Consider the following 12325-nt stretch of genomic DNA (forward strand, 5'->3'; position numbering starts at 1 on the left):
ATCCCCTAAGCTTTCCATAATCCATAGATAATGGCACTCTTTTCGTTGTAGAAAGGTACAAATATTTATGCCTAATTATTACCTCAGGCCTTAGATGGAATGAACACATTTCGTACATTAAAAATAAAGCCATGCGTAAACTTGGATACCATCGAAGGTCATTGCGAAAATCAACCAAAGAAATAAAGTTACTAGCATAAAAAACTTTCATTGGGCCCTCCCTCGAATATGCATCACTTATCTGGGATCAGTACACAAAAAACAACATTGATAAACTAGAACTTGTTCAAATGAAAGCCATCAGGTTTGTTCATAATTGCTATCGCTGGCGAGTATCTGTAACTTCACTCTTCTCAGAATCAGAGCAGGATACATTGCAAAAGAGACGTCAGCGTGAACGGCTCAAGTTTTTGTACTCCCTATACCATGATAAGCTGGCAATAAACAAGGGTAATTTTATCCACCTGGTTTGTAAGCGCTCGACGCGATCACACCACACGAGAAATTTAAAGGATTTCAGCTGTAAAACAGACATGTTTAAAAATTCTTTTTTCCCGAGATCTACGCGCGAATGGAATCCACTTCGAGCCAATGTAATTGATTGCAGTACACTAAATTATTTTCCCAAAGCACTGTCAGATTATCTGTAATTTTTTGTATCTTCATCGTCACTCCGCTTCCCTAATATCGCGACATCTGCAACTGACAAGTGATTGTGAAACAGTAATGTCGCTCTGATGTTTTTTTTTGTTGTTGTGTGTATCACATTGTAGCTCTGCTTCGTTTTAGCGGTGCACCTCGGTGGTGTTACTATTTACAGTGTCCTCATTGTACAATTCGGAATATCCCTGCTCTTTCCAGTCATGTCTTGTATATATTATTAATTGTTCTATCAGTATAGGTCTGCTTGGTACCACATGGGTTGCTTTTTTTCGTTGTTGTCGAACTGTTGACTGTTTTAGTTTGCAGATACTGATAGTACCTGCTGTTCACTGTGTTGATTGCGCAATCCCATATTTTTATTTTGTTCCCGCTCATTGTTGCGGTTGCTTTGGGTATATAGATCCTATCTGTGCCTGTATCATGCATATTTTTTCGCATTCTTTGATTTGTTCTGCCCGCTCCTGCCAAAGGCCTTTTTTCAAAGGCTGGCAGTAAATCTGAATATAAATAAATAAAATTAAATAAAACCACCTAAAAGTTTTCTGTAATTGCTTAGTTACAGTTGATGATTTAGACCATGATTAGCTACAGTAACTAGCCTGGGGCATTCTAACACGACTTGCCCTCAAAGGTGCGACTTCTAATCGGGCCCATTAGCCTTCAAGCAAGACAATAAATAAAAAGCACGCAAAACATCCCTCTCAATGAAAAGCAGACGTTGCTTCTGGGGCTCTGAAGTGAATTCGCTTAAATGTTTTTCCTGTGTGCCTGGAATTGTTTGCTCATGTTCTCCAAAATATGGCTAACGAAGAAGTCTCTAAGGCTAGTTTATGTGTAATTACCGGCGACATAAAGCCCCCACGAGCTTCTTGTGGACACCCCACCAACTACATATTTGACGAAGTTGTAATAATTAATATATGTTGTAAGAACATCGCCCTGATGGGACAAAAGAATCACAAAGAGGTGAGTAAGTTTACCACCTTCATGTGTTCTGTACTATATTAAAGCCATCGTTCAGTGTCTTCGCTCATACCGTTGTACGTTAATACGCCCTGCCGGAAAGTCAACTTTGTATGACGAGAAAGATGAATTATACTGTATAGAAAAGGAAAAAGGTTTTTCGTGGCCGGAATATGACCCCGGTCCCTCGATGAGTGCACACCATGCAGTTGCTGTGGGTTTAATTGAAAAGTGGTGTGTAACTTAATTATACCACATACTGGCTGTGTGGTATAAACCAACCAAACAATTAATAAAGAGAAAACTTCGCCTTCAGTCGTCGTCATGGTTGATGGAGAGGCCATGACTTTTGTCCCACATCTCCATTGTTCTGATATTGTTTGTATATCACTGTGAAGGGACCACAAGAGTGCCCAAATGGTTTTCAATTCGTTTTCATTTTCTCAGGCGTCACAGTCGCGATTTTCACGCACCTAATGGCTGTAATAAACTCTTTGTAACATACAAGTTGTGCAGAACAGATAAAAAAGGAGTCACCCAGTTTATTTAGTTGTGCACGCCATACAACCTACACGTAACGTACCTGTCACTGCCAAAGTTGGTTCAAGTAGTAAATGGGCTAAGAATGCGCTGTCACAGCACCTTGAAATACTGGCTCTGACAAGACCCATGATTTTTTCCACAGGTGGAAGAAATCTTCAGCTCCAGTTGCTCCAGTATAAAAAATAAGGGCACGCAAGACAAATCACTACAACATTTTCAGTAAATTGTGCTGTTGGGCAAGTTGGTGCAAAATGAATTACGAAAATTGACTAAATGGACAAAAAGAGAAAGGAAGACAGACAATGCGTATTTTCGGCTTTGCTTCCTCTGTTTGTCCACTTAGCTCAATTTTGGTAATTCATAAGATTTTCCGTAGTTCTTGAAGGCAGCAGAAACAACTTGACATGAGTTACCCTGCATTAGTGATAAATGAACTAAGCCAGTTAAAGGCCGATAAATGTTGTACGAAAGTGTGGCCCTAGATTTAGACTGCGCCACCACATTCGCAGAACCAGGGGGTGCGAGAGGTAGCAATAGCTTTGGAAGATTCCTTGCAAGCACATGGCGAACGTCTCGCCGTCCCAGTACAACCAACCGGTTGGAATGTTGCAATGCCAACTGGGAGCAAAGTTGCGACGGGATCGCAAACGAGCACACGTGAAAGCCTGCACCTTCTTTATTCTGTGGTAGAGCATTTAAAATGCGCGCTTTGGTAGATAATTTTATATAACAGTTATCCCGAAGCAACACTTCCTATATTTCTATAGACAGTACTTGTTTGAGAGGCAAAAGAAAGCCTGAGTAACACTATAAAAGGCCCGTAGCAGATAAAATGGAACGCGGTATTTTTTATACTTGCCCAAAGACACTCACGAACAGTAGGTTTTTCTTAATCATTTATTAATACAAATAAGGGGACAATAAGGGGCGATTGACGAAGATACTAACGAGAAGCTTTCCTGGTTTGAAATGTGTGCCTGGAAGAGTTGCAGTATTACTACATATACCACTCAATATGTGGAGGAAGAGCGCTTCACAAAGCTCTCATCTCACCGCTCCATAGATCTGAGGTGCTACGGAAAAAGACTCTCAGCTTGAAATATTAGAACGAATAATAAAATCAAAGAAATAATGTGGGATTTAATTAGGACAGTGCCATTCCAAGGACCCAACCTACTGAAATACTATCTGGTATGAGGTAATATAATATTCACAGGTCATGCACAAAATCTAACATACAACACCTAAACAATTACAGTTTAGGATTACGCGCTGACGCTGCATGTGAGGTATAAAGTATACAATAGGTGAAGAATAATGTTAATTTCAAAGTACCTTGGGAACTTTCAACCAAGGCGAAAGAAACTTGCGTTTGCTTTGTTGTTTTCAGAAGCGAAACACAAATATATACATAGAAAATCAGCGAAATATTTAATTATACAGTTGAGTTTCAATAATTACTGAAGTATCAAGAACAACAGGGCTGGACTAATGTGGACACATTGACGTTTATGCTGTATATATTTTTTAATATTTACGCCACATTTGCTTGTGGCCTTTCATATTTTTAAGGAAGAAAATATTTTTAGTGCTGACGTTAAAACATCCCATTGGCTGTTTGTTGAGTGGCCCGAATTACATTTAAGAACAACTTTGGCAATTGTGAAACCAGAAGCAATCAAACAAAGTGTGCAGTGTCATCGAGATTCTGCAGAGGTAGAATGATTTGGTACCACAATATACAACAGCCAACGGCTGAGACGGCGAAAATGTCAGAAATCAATCAAGTGGCTCCATTTTGTATTATTATTCAAAAGCTCTCGAAAACTTTTTTTATTCTTGGAAAGGTTTCCTCGCGTTCTCTCTCCAAACAAATAAAATTTTGGGTGGCTCTTCACTGATTCATAATTTTTACCCAGCATGTAGGGGTGAAACTGCGGGCCACTTCGCTTGTTGATTGCGGGCAACTTGCAAAATTACAAAAGTAAACCAATTTCCGAGAATTAGGTACCAATTTAAAGCAAGGTAAGAAGCGGCTCAAGAAAATGCATAAGCTATGCAGCACAACGCTTCGCTAGTTCATTTGACATCTGGGCTGTGGGTTGATAGCAGCTTCATAGCGAATTGATCGTGATGTGATCTTGCAGGCAAGTTGAATGTTTATATTGGAAAAATGACACTTCGGTGCTCTTTTAGGCACCCGTTTCCGCAGCAGCCTGAAGTAGGCGCTCAATGGAAATGCCACAACACGCAACAGAGGGGCACAGAGCGATCTCTTGAATGCACTCTCAGGGACACCACAAAACGAAATCTACTTGGGCGGGAATGTTGAACCAAGGTAATATCCCCGTTTGAAATCATTTTTCGATGCATTTTTGATGTACAGTGATTTTACTCTCTCTAGGTTTGCATACGATTACCGTGTGGAATTGATGTTTGCGATAAAGCACAGTCAAGTTTAGGATTTGATTTATTCCAATCTACTGAAGGTGCAGCTCTCTTATATACGTCGCTAGGGAGCTTTCACACCCTACGGGATATATGCCCGCATGTCGGTTTATTTTCCGGGCTGTGGAGTGCAGAATCCTGCTCCCATCATCAGTGGCAGGCAGAAAGTTCCATCGCAGCAGACTGAGTTGAAAACGTGGCACTGAAAGAAATATGGCGATGTTATTTGAAAGCAATCGCCGCGATTGTGAACGAAACAAATACGACCCAATTAGGCTTTAAATGCAAGTCTGCATCCCAGACTCTATCATCAGACGAAAAAGCTTCTGCATGGTTTTGAAAATATGGTATCACAATGCCACTCCGGAGGAGTTTCCATTGGTATTTATTATATGCAGGTACATTTGCAGTTTTTTGGTGCGGTAAATTGTTGGGGCAAGATGTCCGAAAAATATACACAAGTGTGCGAACATACGGCTTTGCGTTCCATAAAAAAGGGGGCTGATGTTTTTGTCCTAATTGTTTAGAAAATTTATGAATCTGTGAATTTTTGAAATAAATTTATGAATCTGCGAACTGTGAATATTTGAAATTAAAACTAGAAATACACCCGTTCATCTTCGATACCCTTTAAATTCAGTGTAAAAGAAAAATATACAATGAATAAATAAAAAACTTGGCGTCCCTTCAGGAAATAAAGTGGGCTACCTAATCTGCACCCCTGCAGTCTTGTATGCCAATCAATCAAGTTCAGGTTCACAGCGTAAATTCCCTAGATCTTCATTTAAAACTACTTCAGCCTTGACCGCCATCTGACGCAAACAAAAAAAGCTCTTCCCAATCTAGTGCCCCGATGCCGTTCACTCTCTTGTAACAAGAAATCTGCCTTGATTTTCCTGTTTTAAAGTCCCCCGATGAACAGCATTATAAACAGCTTCTTACCAATGTTAAGTTATATTTTTAGGTAGAGTAAGAAGCTCAAGCCTATCTGCTGGTTTTCATTGTATTTTCAATACCATTATATTTCTTCATTCTGAATTTACGTTAACGCTATTGAACCTTTTTAGAGCCATACATGCAGAAATCAAGCATCCAAAGGTTTCCAAAGCACACATTATACATATACAGTTGAACCCCTTTATAAGAGACACGTACCGGGAGCAGTTCTGTCTTATCCGAGATATCTCTAATAAGCAGGGAACCATGTTTTCACTTGCTAATCAGACCCTAGTTCAATGTGGGCCCCGTATGAATAAATAAGCTCAAAAGAACGCTACAGCATGTTGCAAAGTATTAGGCATAATTTATGTTTGGCTCCCAGAATTGATGAAATAGTTCTGGATCTTTGCTTTATGACTATATTTACACTGTCTTTTACAACCGATACTACAACTTTTTTTTTTCCTTTCACTGTGTGAAACGTGAATTGTAGACGTTGAGTTCAGAAGGCTCATGAAATGCCAAAGCGCACAGCTTCTTCTGCGGTGTGCTCAAGATATCCATTACACTTGCAGGACTCAACATTGGCGATGCTTCTTGATTGGGAGCTAAGTGAGTGGGAGAGCCCGCATGTGTGGTCGCGCTGCAGTGGATGTCCGGAAGCTTCAACCACTTCTGTAAGTTGCATTTCTATTGGCATGGCTTCTCGTCGTCAATTCATAGCTGAATGAACCACTCTGTGTTTGCTGAAGTTATCATAAATAGCGACTGCAGGCGTCTGTCGTCCACCTGTGTTTCCACAATACAAGCAACTGCAGCTAGTGACTGGTGGCACTGTATCTGAAGTTAAAATGTGTTAACAGCGAGATTATTGATTAAAGTTCAAAGATGACTGGTCCCTTATAACCAACTGTCTTCTACGTCCGATGACTGTTATAAAATAGGTCAATTTAATGGGAAAGATAGGGCAGCCAACCTTGTGGGTGAATAGTGTCTGTTATACCCATTTGTCTCTTACATTAATGTATCTTATAACGAGGTTCAACTGTACATATATATATTGTTTGAAACAAAAATACTAACAAAGACTGCGAGAAAATAAGGTAAGTAGACACAGACACACCAGTTAAACATTAAAAAAATAAAATTGTACTCACGGTTTAGGAAGAAGACTACCTTTCCCTTTTAAAAGGAAGTTCTCTTCTTGAAACGTGAGTAAACTTTGATTCTTTTACTGGTTTAGTCGGGCATCTGTGTCTTTTTGTTCTATGTATAAATGTATATATATATATATATACATATATATATATATATATATATATATATATATATATATATATATATATATATATATATATTGGTACGCCAATATTACACGCCAGGGGTTGCAACCATGCCACCAGCATCATCACCGGAGTTGGAGAAAGAAGAGAACGAGGTTGCACTCCAGCTTGGCCCCATCATTCACGGACCGCTCTACCATCTACGCTCGTCCTACACAGTCCAACCTTACTGTAAATAAATCCATCTCGTAACAGTTTGGTGAGGTGCGGGTACGCCACGCCGGACCTCCAGGATTTCCGCCGTAGCCGACGTGTCGCGGGTCTGCCACCACTGTCTCCTACGATGCCTCAAGGTGGGAACACTGTACCGGCCCCCACGCCTGGCTGGCATCCCCCGCGAGAGCTTCGAATGTTCACTGGGAACGCCGATGAGGACGTTGAGGAATGGCTGAGGAATTATCGACGGGTGAGCCGATTCAACCTCTGGGATGCCGCTGCACAACTCGCGAACGTCGTGTTCTCGCTAGATGAGACTGCCCTGACCTGGTTTGATAACAATGAAAGCAAGTTCACAACCTGGGACCGTTTCGTCGAAGAAATTTCATCCGGCTTTGGCGACTCCGTCGGAAAGAAGAAGCTGGCTGAACAGACGTTGCTCCCTTGCGCCCAAGTCCACGGCGAGACGCGCACCACCTACATCGAAGAGGTCTTAAAGCTCTGCAGATTCGTCGACCCGGAAATGTCTGAAGATGATAAAGTGGGTCACTTATTAAAAGGATCGCTGAAGACGTCTACAACTTTTTGATAGGACGTGAAAAGCTGGAATCGGCGTCAGACGTTGTCCAGCATATTCGCACCTTCGAGGCGTTGAAGAAGCGTCGCATTACACCTAAGTTCGGCCGTTTGGCTAATGTTACGACTGTGGCAAGCGTTGACCTGCAACCACCCGCCGACTTTGCTGAAATGATACGACGCATTGTCCGCGAGGAACTGCTACGACAACAAGAGTCTCGGCACTATACCGACAGCGTACGCATCCGGGACAGCTACGTGCTACAGGACGTCCAGGCCAACACACTTTCTCCGTCGAGTGTTCCATTCCACGGTGCGAGCTTTATGACTCGCACTCACAGTCCGCAGCGCTCTGATGTCCACCAGTCAGCACGCAACAGTCGCGACGTTGAACGGTTGTCTTAGGGTTCCCAACGTACAACGTATGACCAGCGTTCTCGGCGTCCAACGTTTGAACCTCGTTCTGACGACGTGTACGAGGAATACTTCCCTGACCGCCGTGAGCGTGGCCCTAACTGCTACAATTGTGGTCTGGAGGGACACATTTCCCACTTCTGCCGCCGTCGCCGTCGAGCAACCGCCCATGTGGAACCGCCCCAACACTCGGAATGGCCGCTACGACACTTCCCTGCCACAGTATCTGCGCCCTATGAAACAGCCACCGCCTCGTCGTGATTCGCCTGCATCTGGCCGGAGTATAACACCTCCCAGCACACGACAGCGGCGTTCAGCCGCACCTTTCCGGCGTCGGTCGCCACCGCCGGAAAACTAGCCGGCGCGGCCAATGGAGGTGAGGCCGCAGCACAATCATCCCGTAGTATGCCTCTTACGGAACAGTTTCAATTGGAACTACCTTCGCCTGTATCTATGCTAAAGAACACAGTTGAAATATTGGTAGATGACACCAGAACAATGGCTTTGATTGATACCGGAGCAACAGTGTCTGTCATGAGTTTAGCTTTCAAAGCCCGCCTTGGCCGTAAAGTTATGTTTACATGGGACCGAATGGTGACTTTTCGGGGTGTTGGTGGTGAGTACCTGTGCCCTCTTGGGGTTTGCTCAGTGAATGTTTCGTTTGGTGGCCACACGTCAAGAGCGGAATTTGCAGTGCTTCCGCTATCTACGCGCGAAGTTATTTTGGGTCTGGATTTCTTAAAGCAGTGCGGGGCCACCGTTGACTGTCGCAATGGAGAAATTTACGTGGATGGGACCGTGGTACCTGCCTTTGTGGAAGGCTCTTTTTCCGATAACCGCGCCTTCTGCGTATTGGCTGACACAATCATACAAGCGAGGTCTGCCGCATTTGTTTCTGTTCTTTGCCCCGGAGTTGACGTGGACGGCTTTGAAGCATTTGTCGAAGCAGTTCCTCTGAATTGTGCCAAAAAAGACAGTCTGGTGCCACGGTCAGTTGTTTCAGCTGTCCAAGAATACACCGCATTGTGGACAGTTAACTACTCTTCTGAGCCCACCGTGCTTACCCGTGGCCTGAAGCTTGCCAAATTCTCCGAATTGGCGCCTTCGTCAGTGGCGGTTTTGACAGAAACCTTGGATTCCTCTTCTCACAATTGCCTGGTTGACACTGCCAAGTTCTAGGGCATGATAAATGGATCCCTTGGCCCAGAAAAATGTCACGCATTGGTACACGTGCTTACGCGGTACTCAAGTGTGTTTGATTTCGTCCGCCAACATCAACGCTCTTCTGTACCGAACACACGGACCCACCATTTAAATAACACTGGAAGAGCAGGGCCCATACGGCAAAAGCCTTATCGCGTCTCTCCTTCTGAGCGACGAGTCATTAACGAACAAGTCCACGAGATGTTGCAGAAGGGCGTGATTAGGGAATCTTCAAGTCCTTGGGCGGCGCCGGTGATTTTGGTCAAAAAGAAAGATGGCTCATGGCGCTTTGCGTCGACTACCAGCGCCTTAACGAAATTACCAAGAAGGACGTATATCCACTGCCCCGGATAGAAGACGCAATAGACTGTCTCCATTCAGCTTCATATTTCTCCACAATTGACTTACGATCAGGCTACTGGCAAATTCCTGTGCACCCCGACGATAAAGAAAAGACCGCCTTTGTCACGCCCGATGGACTTTTCGAATTTAATGTAATGCCTTTTGGACTCTGCAACGCCCATGCCACGTTTGAGCGCTTTATGGACACTGTCCTTCGTGGACTTAAGTGGGAGTTGTGCATGTGCTACCTTGAGGATATCGTGATTTTCGGTCGCACTTTTCAAGAGCACAACGCTCGCTTGGCCACTGTTTTGGAATGTTTGGACAAGGCTGGTCTCATCCTCAACTCGAAAAAATGCCGATTCGGCGAAAGGCGCACACTTGTACTCGGTCTCGTTGTCAATAAAGAGGGCGTCCGACCAGATCCGCAAAAGATTCCAGCCGTCAGTCGCTTTAAAGAACCGTGCTCTGTTAAGGACCTCCGCAGCTTTTTAGGACTATGCTCCTACTTTCGCCGTTTTATTCCCGGATTTGCCGACATAGCCGACCCTCTCACATGCTTTCTCCAGAAGAACGTCCCATTCAAATGGAGCTCTGACTGTGACATCGCTTTCCGCCACCTGAAGCATCTCTTGACGTCAGAGCCGGTGCTTCGTCACTTTTATCCCGCAGCCCCAAGGGAAGTGCACACCGATGCCAGTGGTATTAGACTGGGGGCAGTCCTTGTTCAACGACACAGTGACGGGGAGCATGTTATTGCTTATGCAAGCCGCACTCTCAGTAAGCCAGAGCGGAACTACACAGTAACAGAACAACAGTGCCTCGCGGTCGTTTTCGCCACACAATGATTTCGCTCGTACCTCTATGGACATACTTTCACAGTCGTCACAGACCACCATTCCCTCTGCTGGCTCATCAATCTTCGAGATCCGTGTGGGCGAATGGCGCGCTGGGCTCTCCGACTACAGGAATATGACTTCACGGTATCGTACAAGAGTGGCCGCAAGCATGCCTATGCCGACTGCCTTTCCCGGCTGCCATTACAATCATCGGACTCAGATGCTGACAACCTTGATTAGTGCCTCGCCTCGGTGTCGACGGCGTTTCCTGATCTAGCTGTGTTCAAACGAGAACAACGCAAGGACAAGAGTTTGGACCACCTTTTCGCCTAAGCCGAGTTGAATCCTACTAGCGGTTTCTGCTTCCACAACGGCTTGCTTTTCAAGAAGAACTATTCCGCCGTCGTTTCGCGCATTCCTCTTGTGGTACCACAATTCTTTCGCAACGTTGTTCTGAACATTATGCACGATGACGTAATTTCCGGCCACATGCGGCTTGCCCGCACTCTTCACCTTACCCAACAACGCTTTTATTGGCCCAACATGCGCAAAAATATTGAGCGCTATGTGGCTTATTGCAACCAATGTCAGCGTTACAAACATCCCACCACTGTCCCGGCAGGCCGACTTCAGCCTGTGGACCCGGCATACCGTCCTTTTGAAAAAGTTGGCATAGACTTGTGGGTACCTTTCCCGCGCTCATCACACAGAAACCGCAGGATTATTGTATGCGTGGATTACTTATCAGGCTACGCTGAGACGGCATCCCTACCCTCTGCAACTGCGGCAGAAATCTCGCTCTTCTTGCTCCGGAACGTATTGCTACGCCATGGACCCCCAAAAGTCATAATCAGTGACCGCGGGCGCCAATTCACTGCGACGGTGGTTGAAGAGCTTCTTCGCCTTTGTGCCGTACAATTTCGCCACTCCTCGCCATACCACCCTCAGAAACGGTCTGACGGAACGAACCAACCGAACATTGACTTCCATGCTAGCGATGTACGTCGCTTCGGACGACAGAAACTGGGACGAGCTGTTGCCATTTATAACATATGCATATAACACGGCGAAGAATGAAACCACCGGTTACAGCCCGTTTTTCATCCTTTACGTCCGTCAACCTAGCAGCGGCCTGGACACCATGCTTCCTTTCTCTCTGCATGACGAACCCTCGTTGGCGAGGATGCCCTGCCTAGCTGAAGATGCCCGTCGACTTGCTCGCCTACGTACTCTCGCGTCCCAAGAACGCTCCAAGAAGCGATTTGACAGTCGCTTACGTGATGTTACGTACGCGCCGGGTGACTTTGTGTGGCTATGGACACCATTGCGAAATCGTGAGCTATCCGAGAAGCTTCTGTCCCATTACGTCGGCCCGTTTGTTGTGATCGAGCGTCTCAGCGATGTTGCGTATGTTATTTCACGCTTAACTTCAAGTGGGCAACAATCCAAAAAGACAAAAGTGGTGCATGTTGCCCGCCGAAAACGTTGCCATGAACGCAGTGTAAGTTAACTTGCCTAGAGGGCTTCGTCTGGGACAGGGGAAATGTTACGCCAATATTACACGCCAGGGGTTGCAACCATCCCAGCATCATCACCGGAGTTGGAGAGAGAAGAGAACGAGGTTGCACTCCGACTTGGCCCCGTCATTCACGGACCGCTCTACCATCTACGCTCGTCCTACACCGTCCAACCTCACTGTAAATAAATCCATCTCGTAACAATATATATATATAAATATATAGATATATATATTTGTACATAAATGTGTCTGCATGTGCGTGCGTGCGGATGCGCGTATGCATGGCTGACTAACAAATTAGGGAAAAATTCGACCACTCCCATAACTGTCAAAGTGTACTTCGGTCTCCACAAGCGAAGTTGTCTTGTTCAATGGGC

General features: G+C 44.8%; 1 long non-coding RNA gene across 1 annotated transcript in view; it reads right to left on the reverse strand.

Annotated features, from left to right (window-relative positions):
- Nucleotides 1-4621: 4621 nt before the first annotated feature.
- Nucleotides 4622-12325, reverse strand: part of LOC144158513 (uncharacterized) — a 114782-nt gene continuing 107078 nt past the window's right edge. Inside the window, exon 2 of the long non-coding RNA XR_013320105.1 lies at nucleotides 4622-4819. This is a non-coding gene — a long non-coding RNA (uncharacterized LOC144158513). The remainder of the gene's footprint in view (nucleotides 4820-12325) is intronic.

The sequence above is a fragment of the Haemaphysalis longicornis genome, unplaced genomic scaffold, assembly GCF_048455015.1.
Source record: "Haemaphysalis longicornis isolate Haplotype H1 unplaced genomic scaffold, Haemaphysalis longicornis Haplotype H1 scaffold_10, whole genome shotgun sequence".
NCBI classification, from domain to species: domain Eukaryota; kingdom Metazoa; phylum Arthropoda; class Arachnida; order Ixodida; family Ixodidae; genus Haemaphysalis; species Haemaphysalis longicornis.